Source organism: Engraulis encrasicolus, chromosome 17 (genome assembly GCF_034702125.1).
Source record: "Engraulis encrasicolus isolate BLACKSEA-1 chromosome 17, IST_EnEncr_1.0, whole genome shotgun sequence".
Lineage (NCBI taxonomy): Eukaryota > Metazoa > Chordata > Actinopteri > Clupeiformes > Engraulidae > Engraulis > Engraulis encrasicolus.
Genome location: NC_085873.1, coordinates 42,894,301 through 42,906,354, shown reverse-complemented (window position 1 = coordinate 42,906,354; position 12,054 = coordinate 42,894,301). Strand labels below are relative to the sequence as shown.

General features: G+C 40.4%; 1 pseudogene; it reads right to left on the bottom strand.

Annotated features, from left to right (window-relative positions):
• Nucleotides 1–208: 208 nt before the first annotated feature.
• Nucleotides 209–10,703, bottom strand: LOC134467497 (E3 ubiquitin-protein ligase TRIM35-like; annotated as a pseudogene).
• Between the last annotated feature and the right edge of the window lie 1,351 nt (nucleotides 10,704–12,054).

Below are 12,054 nucleotides of genomic sequence, written 5' to 3'. Positions count from 1 at the left end.
ATTGGCTTCCATGGAGCTCATGGAGAAGCCGGGGAACTTCCTCCGAACAGAGCCATACCCCCAAACACAAATGTATGCATTCAGAAATAAAGCTTCTGAAATATATCTCTGTTTCCCGTATCATTTTTGACTAGAGTGGATCTGACATATATGTAGTTATTTCCATTTATGAATAAGTATTTCCATCACAACGAAAATACAAAATACAACTCCTCTCATACTGTATAGGAATTATTTATTCAATTCACAAAATGCAAGTGGATCCTAGGATCTGCTTAAGTGAATGACAGCTTTCCTCTGTCCCTGTCCAACTACACTCTGATCCTCCTTAGGACACAATTCAATAATATGAAACTCTAACTTAACTCTACTGGTCTAGTCTTACTGAGACCTTCATTGGTAGCACCCTAAGAGGAAGGGAACTACAAAAGTATGGAAATACTCTCTCAGTGAAAGTGTGTCTGAAGGTGTGTAGGTGTGTGATATTATCAGGGTCAGATAATGTCAGCTTTCCCCTGTGCCAGTCCAGCTGCACTCTGATCCTCTGCAGTTTTTGCTTCACAGTGAGGCGAGTAGATGGCTGTGGTGGGGCATATGTGTCATACACATACTCATCACCATCGTCATGATCATCATCATCACCATTATTATCATCATCACCATTATCATCGTTATTAGCGTCCTCATCATCATTCTCATGATATCCCACATAAAACACTCCACTCAAATTATAGTAGTCTCCCTTCCTCTGGAGAGACTCTGTCATCACACCCACTTGCCACCATGTGTTCTCCCCAACCTCCACATCCCAGCAGTGTGTCCCTGAGTTAAAGCCCTCAGAGCCCAGCACACTGACATACTTATCAAATCTCTCTGGGTTATCAGGAAGCTGCTGTATCACATAACCACCTCTCACACTGGTCAGATCCTCAGACAGGATGAGATTATCAGCTGCAGTGTTGGGATCCAAAGTGACAGGAGCTGCAGAGAGGAAGAACACACACATGAGCTGATCACTGAGTGGTGTGTGTTTGGGATGTGAATGGTGGTCACCTGAACCTCTGTGCATGTGTGCGTGTGCGTGTGTGTGTGAGTGTGAGTGTGAGTGTGAGTGTGTTGGTGTACTCACTGTATTGAACAATCTCCTGCATCTTTTCCCAGACTCTGAACTTCAGGTTGCCCAGGTGCTTTGCCACATTGATCAGAGCTCCTGAAAGCCTCTCTGGATCCTGCAGTGTGCACTGGGCTCTGGAATAACATTCAGAGTCAGTGTTGCTGTGGGTGTACACGTAGGTTCAGAATCACAGATGCTAGAGAGACAGGAGGCACAACACTCACCTTGACACTGTGCTCTTGTAGTTCTGTGGAGATTTTGAGAAATATTTCAGATTATTTTACAAACATTGTATCTGAGACTGTTTGCACTTGTGTGTTGAAGGTTCATACACATGCATTCATTTGTTATCAAGTCTTTACTTTTCATCCAATTACATTACAGTACATTGCAGTGCATTTGGCAGTCCCTTTTATCCAAAGGAAATTACAATTGAGGACAAAATCATAGCATACAACACTTGTAGATACAAAGTGCACAGAAAATGTACAGAACAACAAGTGCCGATGCCAACTAGGGTTGGAAAGGTTTATAGAGATCATGTGCGTGTGAGTGTGTGTGTGTGTGCGTGCCTTTATTTTTGACTTGGATTGTGCTCACCTGTAAAAATGTGACATCATCGGCTTTCATCTCCTCCTCTATGCCTCTGATTGTTTCTGAAAGAGATGCGATATCTCTGCTCATCTCTTCAATCTTCTCCTTCATCATCTGACTCTTCTGCTCCTCTTCCTCTCTCAGTGCAGCTATCCTGTCTGCCTCTTCATCTCGTAGAAACTGGTGAAGTTTCTCAAACTCCTGCGTGATCTGCCTCTCAGTGTTCACAGCTTGAGTCTAGAACAGATGAATAGTTATAGATTTAATTGGTGGATATCTCTAACTGTATGAGGACACCTCATTTTGTGATGGGCCTCTTCCCTTCACTATGACGAAGACAGTGAAGATTGGGACAGGAAACGATATACAACTCTGGCAAAAATTGAGAGACCACTTCGAAATGTTCAGTTTTTCTGAGTTTGCTATGGATAGATATGTGTTTGGGTAAAACAAACATTGTCATTTCAGTCTATAAACTACCAACAATATTTCCTCCGAATTTCGAAAGAAAACATTGACATTTAGATCATTTATTTGCAGAAAATCTCAAATAGTCAAAATAACAAATACGACGCAATATTTCCAAATCTCAAAAAAAGTCAAAGAAAACAAGTTGATATTAACTTGAAAACAACATAATAGTAATGTATTAACTTAGGAAGAGTTCAGAAATCAATATTTGGTGGAATAAGCCTGCCTTTTACAGTAGTCACAGCTTTCATGCATTTTAGTATGTCAGGCTTGTACGAAATTCAGAATTTCTGAATTTAATTAAATTCAGGAAGTGGAATTGAATTTGAATTTAATTCACTCCACCCCTACAGGATGTTGAATTGAACTGAATTTGAATTACAGGAAATGGAATTCAAAATGGAATTGAAACTCACTGCAATTCAGAAAGTGGATGAGCACACAACTTTGTGTTTTCAAAATAATAAAATACAACAATAACAGTGTAACTAAGTACAATAGTGTTAACAAAAATATTGCTAATAAATTTAACTACAAATCAGCATTCAAAATGATATAAATGTGACAAGTAAATGTTGTATAAACCACGCAGGCCCCCATTGTGATTTTCAGTATTTGCATGTATAATAATTAGTGTAATGCAGGGCCTACAGATGACTTTCACAGTTCTTATTTTTATACCAAAAATGTATGTAAATATACCATCTATGGTCTAGAGCAAATAGAGAACTACAGTAACTCAAAATGGAAGGTAAAAAAACCTGAAAGTCAAATAATGCCCACCTAAATACTATAGCACTGCTAGGAAGCAGCCCAACAGGTGACCTATAATTCACTTTTCCCACTCACCTTGTAGTGCCGGAATAGACACACACCGATAAATATATAGCACCATCCAGTGTTCCTATTTTGTCATAACTTTGAGTTTCTTTGAATTTTAATCTACACCACCACCCAGGGATGGGCAAAGACACAACTAAATGTATTTCCAAATACAATACAAAATACCCAGCTCTAAAATGTTACAAATATGTTACAAAATACATAACAGTAACTGTATTAATAATCAAAATACCCATTTTCAAATACATAAAATACAACAGAAACTGTGACCATCACTAGGTATGTGGGTGTGTCCTGACTTCCATGCAAATGAGTCTGGCTATTTGGTGTAGTGGTTCGGTTCATGTCTTGGCAGGGAAACTCAATTTCCCTTTGCTACACAAACAATGGCTTGTATGGCATGACCAAAAATAACAATTCAATTCACTTAAGTAATAAAAGGTAGGCCTACTTAAAACCACACAAACTCCTGTGCAATCATCATTTCCAGTCATTGAACAAACAATAATGTTCAGTTCTTGTAATTATGGAGAAGGTTATATAAACAATGGGCTACTTGGCACAACTAACTTTTTTTTTAAATGGCACTGATATGTCAAGGTCTGCATATGAGTTCAATAAACAAGTACGTGTATCTTGTAAATGATGTCCATTTAATATCTTGCAAAGCGTCACTAATGCGCCATTTGTGGCCTTAGAGTGCAATCTTGTGGGTGAAGCATGGTGCAGCAATAGAAATGATCTCGGTTGCACCTTTGGTGCTTAGAATGGCAATTTCAACTAGATTGCATTGTCACAGAAAATGCTGGAAGCAGGCTTGCCTTTTGGGACAGAAACAAAGTACTATTGAGAAAACAAAGCTAAAAGAAATGTTGGAAAAAATCCATCCACCCAGTCAGAAGTTATGGGCCAAACAATTCAGCCATCTTGGATTCAGCCATCTTGAAAGTGTTGTAGCTCTGCGTTTTGGGGATATACTAAATGACATACATGGTATTTTAAGTTGGCTAAGGAACACTGCATATGATATAATTTTGAAAATCAACATGGGTCTGAGTGGGATTCGAACTCACAACCTCCATATCTGTAATCCAGCCCCTTTGCCATTGATATTAAATGACATACAATACATGGTATTTGAAGTTGGCTAAGGAACACTGCATATGATATAATTTTGAAAATCAACATGGGTTCGAGTGGGATTCGAACTCCCAACCTCCATATCTCTAATCCAGCACATTTGCCATTGATACTAAATGACATACATGGCATTTTACGTTGGCTAAGGAACACTGCATATGATACAATTTTGAAAATCAACATGGCTTAAAGTGGGATTTGAACTCACAACCTCCATATCTCTAATCCAGCAGCATTCCCATTAGTGAGGTCGTAGGCATGTGCATTTTTTCTCAGTCATTTCAAATTTGTGTTAAAGTTTGGTTTTCACTCCCAGGTTGAAGTTTAGGGTCTATAGAACAATTTGGGTTCGAGTGTCAAACACACAGATAACAAAATGGCCTGCGGGGGGCGCTCTAAAATATATAAACTGCTATAACTTTGTATTAGTTTAACCAAATTTAACATATGAGGTATGCATGGATTCAGCATTAAGAGGAGGAGCTGGTGAGAAGTATATTGAGCCAAGCAGCTGGCTGTCTTAAACATTCCAGCTAGACAATATCACATTGCATTGAAGAGCTGAACAATAGACTTCTAGAATGGTAGTTGCAGGTGCTCGTTAAGAATAGAATGTTGAGAGAAAGTGACCGTTGAGATGGAACCCTTTATTGGCAGCACCTGTTCTGATTGACTGAATGGCAGTTAGTACGGTGCTCTAATGCAGAGGGCAGAATCAGAAACAGTTTTTTGTCTTTACAACATCGTTGTAAAAAAAACTAAAAGGAATTGGCACGTGTCCTGCTTACAGATCGGAGTCATACGTGTGATCTTTCTAACAGTCTTTGAATGAAGTTTATAGGTTAAACGGTTCAGTCACAAATGGACCTCTTGTGGGACATGCGCTGACCTCTTGAAAAAGGCACTTCAAGACAGAATGGGAAACGCCATAGACCCAGCCCTGTCGTTTTTACACACCTGCCATTTAAAAAGTAATGGGACTTGGGAGATGAAACTTTGACAATTTGTAGACATCCCATAGAGCTCGCCAACAACGCGTCAACTAAACTTCTAGGTGAAAGTGTTGATGTTTTATGACCGAAAAAGCCTCCTACACTCTAATCTCTAGAGTGGCGGAACCTTGGTTCATGAAGGTTCTACCATTGTTTTCAATGGGGACCCAAACTTGCACAAAATCGCCAAAAACGGGAAAACGACAAGAGACACGGACACGGACATCTCCAAGCCGAGCCGGTCGTTTTAGTGTTTGAACGGTGTCTCTATCTCGAAAGGCCTAGGAGGAGATCCATTTTCTATTTTTATTGCCCTGCACAAGAGAACCAATAATAACTAGATTGCATTGTCACAGAAAATGCTGGAAGCGGGCTTGCCTTTTGGGGCAGAGATGAAACAAAGTACTATTGAGAAAACAAAGCTAAAAGAAATGTTGGAAAAAATCCATCCACCCAGTCAGAAGTTATGGGCCAAACAATTCAGCCATCTTGGATTCAGCCATCTTGAAAGTGTTGTAGCTCTGCGTTTTGGGGATGTGTTTAGTGTTTGAACGGTGTCTCTATCTCGAAAGGCCTAGGAGGAGATCCATTTTCTATTTTTACTGCCCTGCACAAGAGAACCAAGAAATGAAACAGGACTTAGAGATTACTAGAATCGGGCCTTGCTCTGCAAGCCCGCTTAATAACTAAACAGGACTTAGAGATTACTAGAATTGGGCGTTGCTCTGCAAGCCAGCTTAATTATCGGTGGTATTTTATCAATTATTATTATTTTCGATCCAACAGCATATATTCAATAATTCAGAATTTTGAGGCTGGTTATTCGTTAATAACTCGTAGTCAGGTAGTCACCTGCCAATGTCACCTGAACTGTAAATCTTTGGATTGTCAGCTTGAGTCCCCCATCCCCTTCCCAGACAAACACATGTACATTCGAATATAGCTGCAAGCTCCACTTACATACTATTTGATCCATCTAGTGTTTTGACTATGTAATTCCATAGTTCAGGAGAAAGTAAGCTATTGTATTTTCTTTTATTTCAAAATACAGGGGGCAAAGTACTTTGATACAAAATTCAAATACTTGTAATTCACTGATATGAAATACAAAATGCAAAATTCTCCTTTCTATTTCGAAATGTATTTTTATTAGAAGTATTCGAGATACTGACCATCCCTGCCACCACCTAGTGTCCGTATTATGTCATTGCTTTGAATTTCTTAGAATTTAAATTCTGTGAAATTGAGTTTCCTGCAATTCACATTCTAATTACAATTCCATTTCCTGTTTGGAATTTCAATTCAGTTCATACTGAAATTCAAGAATTGAATTGGAATTTTGGGGTCATTCTCAATTCAATTCGGAATTTCGTACAAGCCTGTAGTATGTGTTCCATTGGTCTTTAAAATTGTTCTTGGATTACTTTATTCCAGACCTGGTGTAAGAATTCAAGTTGCTTAGCTTGGGTTGACGGCTTGTGACCATCCTCTTGATCACATTCCAGAGGGTTTCAAGGGGGTTTGGGCCTGACGTTTGGGCTGACCATGTCAGGGTATTGATCAGGGCCTCGTTTCCGAAAGGGCCTTAAGTACTACTTAACTCTACGTGCTACTTAAGTTCACACGTAACACCATCGTAGAGCTCACAGAGCGTTTCCCAAAGCCAACTTACCAAAGAACCATCATGGCACAGTGGAGACACCCACAGGATATGAAGGGAAAAGAAGAAACTTGCGCATAAGATTGCTGTTTTAAGACGCGAGTGGCATGGCACAGTGGAGACACGCACAGGAAAAGAGGAAACTTGCGGTTCAAGTTGATGTTTTAAGACGGGAGTGTAAATATCATGGCAGCACAGTTGACACTGTAACGAAAATAAGAAGGTAACATTAATTGTGGATGTGTAGGCCTATAAAATAAAAGTGTGTTTGGAAATATTTAACAGGTAGTAAAATAGTTCGACTGTGTTTGATAAACCTGGGCATAATTAAACTGTGATCAATCATAATTTGTGTGGGTGCTTCATGAACAAGAACAAGGCAAAATGAATAAGGGGCTTCGGCAACCAGACAAGAGTGTTGATGTCGGAAGGCCACTTCCGAAACTTTATTTATTTTAGGGCCTATATTTTTAAAAGAAAAATGGTCAGCGAGTTGTTGCACCCTCTTTCATTTTCAAGTAGCCTAAGAAAGGGAAGGCGACGCAGAAAATAGGCCTACATGATAGTTGTAGGCGAAGGGTAAGCTATGACAAAAAAGGCAGCGATGGGGATTCGTGTAGATTTTTTGTTTTAATAACAGCAGACTGCCGTGCAAAAATGTCAGTTGTGAAAGCCTTGAGAGCGCGGTACTTTGCGCACCACATGTGCCAAGCTCTGTTCTCCCTATTCCGACTCTAGTAGGCTAAGCAATAACAAACAGGCAGTGAGGGGATGTGTCAATTTTGATGGACATTGTTTTTCATAACAGCATGCTGACGTGCTCCCGACAGTTGTCAAGCATTGAACGCCTTGATGTTGTAACTTTGCGCATCCCAATTTGGAACTCCAACTAGGCCTACTTGTCTTCTTAAATAAAGCTGCAGTAGCCAACTGCACGCGCTTTATCTGGGTCTTAACGTCGTAGCTCATGGTTATTATCGTCAGTTGGGAGTTTTGCATGATTTCATTGTTTGTGTGCATTTTATTTCATTTGCCAACAATAACTCCTGTCAATAGTTGCAAACTGCTACAAATGTAGTCCACCTTTTATGGAGAGCTACTTTTGACACTTACACACGCCTTACTTTTTGTAAATGGTTTAGCAGCAGATGACGGCGCAGTTCACTCCGAGGACACTTCAGCACCACATAAATGGACAGCGATCCTTAAGAGCGACGCTACGAATGATCTTAGAGGCTGTGCACGCGCGTTCATGTACGAGTGTCTTTGGGAAACAGTCGTAGGAAATCTAAGAACATTCGTAGGATCACTGGTTAACGACACATGTAAGGCTAAGAACCATCGTTATCGGGAAACGAGGCCCTGGTGGACCGCGAGGCCCAAACCCCCTTGAAAACCTTTGGAATGTGATGAATAGGAAGCTGGATGGTCACAAGTCATTAAACCAAGCTCAGCAACTTATTAAGTAAGGGTTAACGTTCGGCGAGAAGGTCGCTACCGTGGAATAGCAGCACGACAGAGAGAATCTTTAGACCCCGACGCGGAGCGGAGGGGTCTTGTTCTCTCTGAAGTGCTGCTATTCCACAAAGCGACCGACTGGCCGAAAGTTAACCCGCTTATTATATGGATATACTTAAATGATTCACACATACGGGGACATTTCTTTAGACCTATTTAATGTTAAGATTGTTGCTGCGCAAAACAAAACAGTGCCGTTGTGGAACACCGCTAGGCAACAGCTAGGTAGGCTAGCCAGGACAACAGGTGTTGTCTATCACAGCAGCTGATTAGAGTGACAAAAGACCGGACCCCTGCGGAGTGATATGAAACATTCGCTTTAGCCACTGACTTGTATACAAGCCAGTGGCTTTAGCAGTGAACGTCTTGTTGCCATTGACAGCGGTAGCCAGGACAACGGGTGCTGTCTATCACAGCAGCGGATTAGAGTCTTGTTGAAAAGTCGCTTTAGCAGTGAAAAGTCTTGTTGCCATTGACAGCGGTCTGTTATAGACCAACCCGTCCGTTATCGAAAAATAACAGACGTCCGAACGTTGGGGAGCCCCGTTGAAATGAATGGAGCATTCGACAGATGACGTCACAACCATATAATAATATTAAATTATTGCACCAGGCCTGGAATTAAGTCATCCAAGAATAATGTTAAGGACCAATGTACTCATACCAAAATGCATGAAAGCTGTGACTACAAATTCGGCTTATTCCATCAAATATTGAAAAAATAAGATTTTCTGCAAATAAATGGTTTATGACAATATTTTCTTTCAAAATTCAGAGGAAATGTTGTGGGTAGTTAATAGAACGAAATAATAATGTTTGTTTTAATCAAACACTTACCTATCCATAGCAAAACTGAAAATTTCAAAGTGGTCTCTCAATTTTCGCCAGAGCTGTAGGCCTATATGCACTACCGTGCACTACTAGTGCACTATATGCGCTACTGCACTGTATGAAACCCACACAATATCATCTATTCAGTATTCAGCATCAGCCTTAATCGTACCTTAATATGTTCAGCTGTTTCATCACAGGTGAGTTTTTCTTTCGCAAAAACCTCCAGCGTCTTCTCCAGGGCATCCAGCTTGACATTCAGCTCCTCCTGGGAGAGAGAGAGAGAGAGAGAATGGAACATAGTGGTGATTAAGGATGGGCGATGTGGGCAACAAAAAAAAACACCTCGATAATTTTTCGATGGATTTTCACAATAACGATATTTTTACAATATTTACCAAAGGAGGGGGTGGTATGAATTGTGTTGTGTTTGAATTGTAGTACAGGATTGGCAGGGTCAGTGAAGACCAGAACATTTGTATGTAAAATGAATGTGTAGGCCTATACCAAGAAGCTATGGTCTGCATAAATGATTGCATGTCTACACTAGGCTACATAACAAAGCATGGCAGCATAATAAATGTAATAACCTATAGGTGAAATTAGTAGGGAATCATACACAAATAATAGACAGCACAAATGTACAGATACATTTGTGCTGTCTATTACTTGCGTATGATTCCCAACTATTTATTATAAACTCTGGACTGGAGATAGTGCATTTGTGCAAAGCCGCGCCCCCGAATTTTGATTCTGAGTTGAAAATATTTTAACTTTGAGCGAGGCGAGTAACCAATTAGAATGCAGAGTTCGATACTCCTCGCTTTTTGCATTGGCAGTTAAACCCGCAGGAACGTTTACCGAACGTTCCGTGCGCGAGTGGCGAATAGGCGAGTGAGCGAGAAGCAAATGTGAAAGTAGCTTTACTCTTTACTCATCGTCAAAACAACATTCACAATAATTTCGCAGACGATGTATATCGCCCACCCCATACTCACAGCAATCACATGGGAACACAGCACAATCACAAAACACACACACACACACACACACACACACACACACACACACACACACACACACACACACACACACACACACACACACACACACACACACACACACACACACACACACTAGGGGTAGGCCTAAATATTCGTACCTTTCTTTCAGAGGCCACCTCATCTGCAGGGCTGAAGTGGTGATCTCTATGCAGCTTTGAGTCTCGACACACCAGACACACCAGCTGCTGGTCTTCTCTGCAGAACAACTCCAGTTTCCTCTTGTGCTTTTGGCAGAGGCCTGTTTGACCTTTCTCACGTAGGAAAGTCTCACACAGGCTCCTCAAAGCCAAATTTGGGTGAAGAGGAGTTTTTGACGATCTCGTCTTGCAGACTGGGCATTCTCTGACACGTTTCCCTTCCCATGCCTTCTCTATACAGTCCTTACAAACACTGTGACTACAGCAGAGAATGACAGGGTCTTTGAAGAAGTCGATACACACAGGACAGGTCAGATCTTCCTCCAGGCTGGAAGCCATAAGTATTCTATAGCCAACATAAATATGACAAAACGCCTTGCTGAGTCATCACAGTGTGTGTATTTACCATGTTTGAGGTGATCATTAAAATTGAGCAGCATGCAAGCAAGCAAGCAAGCAAGCATGCACGCACGCACGCACGCACGCACGCACGCACGCACGCACGCACACACACACACACACACTTCCAAGTCCAATACTACAAAATGTCCTGTGACCTCGTGACAGCTTTTAACAATGTTTTTCTTATGAATCATCACACTTTGACCACAGTCCTTATACATTTTTTTAAATACAGAATCAAAAGAACTAAAAGGCAATATACACATATACACTTACAGTATATCACGTAAGTGAGTACACCCCTCACAGTTTTAGCAGATTTGTGAGTAGGCCTATATCTTTTCATAGGAAAGCATTACAGAAATGTCACTTTGACACAATGATTAGTGACCTTTTAACAGCATATTTAACCGCTTAAATTTCTTGATCACTCATTAATCTCATTAATGTTTGAACATGTACCTAACAAAAGTGAGTACACCCCAGATTAAAATCCGGTAGAGAAGGGGCCGTGTTGGCTCGAATCGTCTCGAAATGAAAAGGGATTACAGTTTTTCTCAATTTCTTACACACAATTTTCGGAATCAGTTGTCGAATTCTCAAAACTCTACACACAATTCTCCATACCTCACACACAGCGGGCAAAACTCCTCACTACCTCTGCAAAATGCTCATGTCTCAAAACAATGTATTCTCTTCTAAAAAGGTTATTTTGTTCTCAAATGACACACACAAGCAGTCATTTTAATACACTCTTATGTGAACCATTGAACTAGCACTAGAAATCTAGACGCCTCCAGTGGCCGCAAAATGAATTTGCTCCTGTAGGGGTGTTTGGCATGGCCAGGCTACCTTTGCACACTAATATGCACAAGGTAAAACTCTATACTCAACTTCACACACAGTAGAAACGTATTTTCTTCCGTGTTCTACTTACTAAAGAGGGTGTTTTTCTGTAGTAAAATACTGAAATATTGTTTTTAGACTCGGCGTTCACAGATGTGTGTATATTTTACGTATTTTTCTGACATTTAAATTGCACTAATTTATTGTGAAATATTGGGTAACCACATGAAAGTTATCTCTTGTATAACATACTGTATTTTGGAGTTCAAAAACTAAACAAATGTGTTTTCTCACTGCATTCACACATGCTTTCATCAGTATCACATGCAATGTGTGTCCTTATGGGGTGATGATTTCAGATTGTAAACCGGTATGAAGAGAGTTTGCCCATGTGATGAGGAAGTGAATATAGTATGGTAGTTGATTTTAGTATTTTGAATGG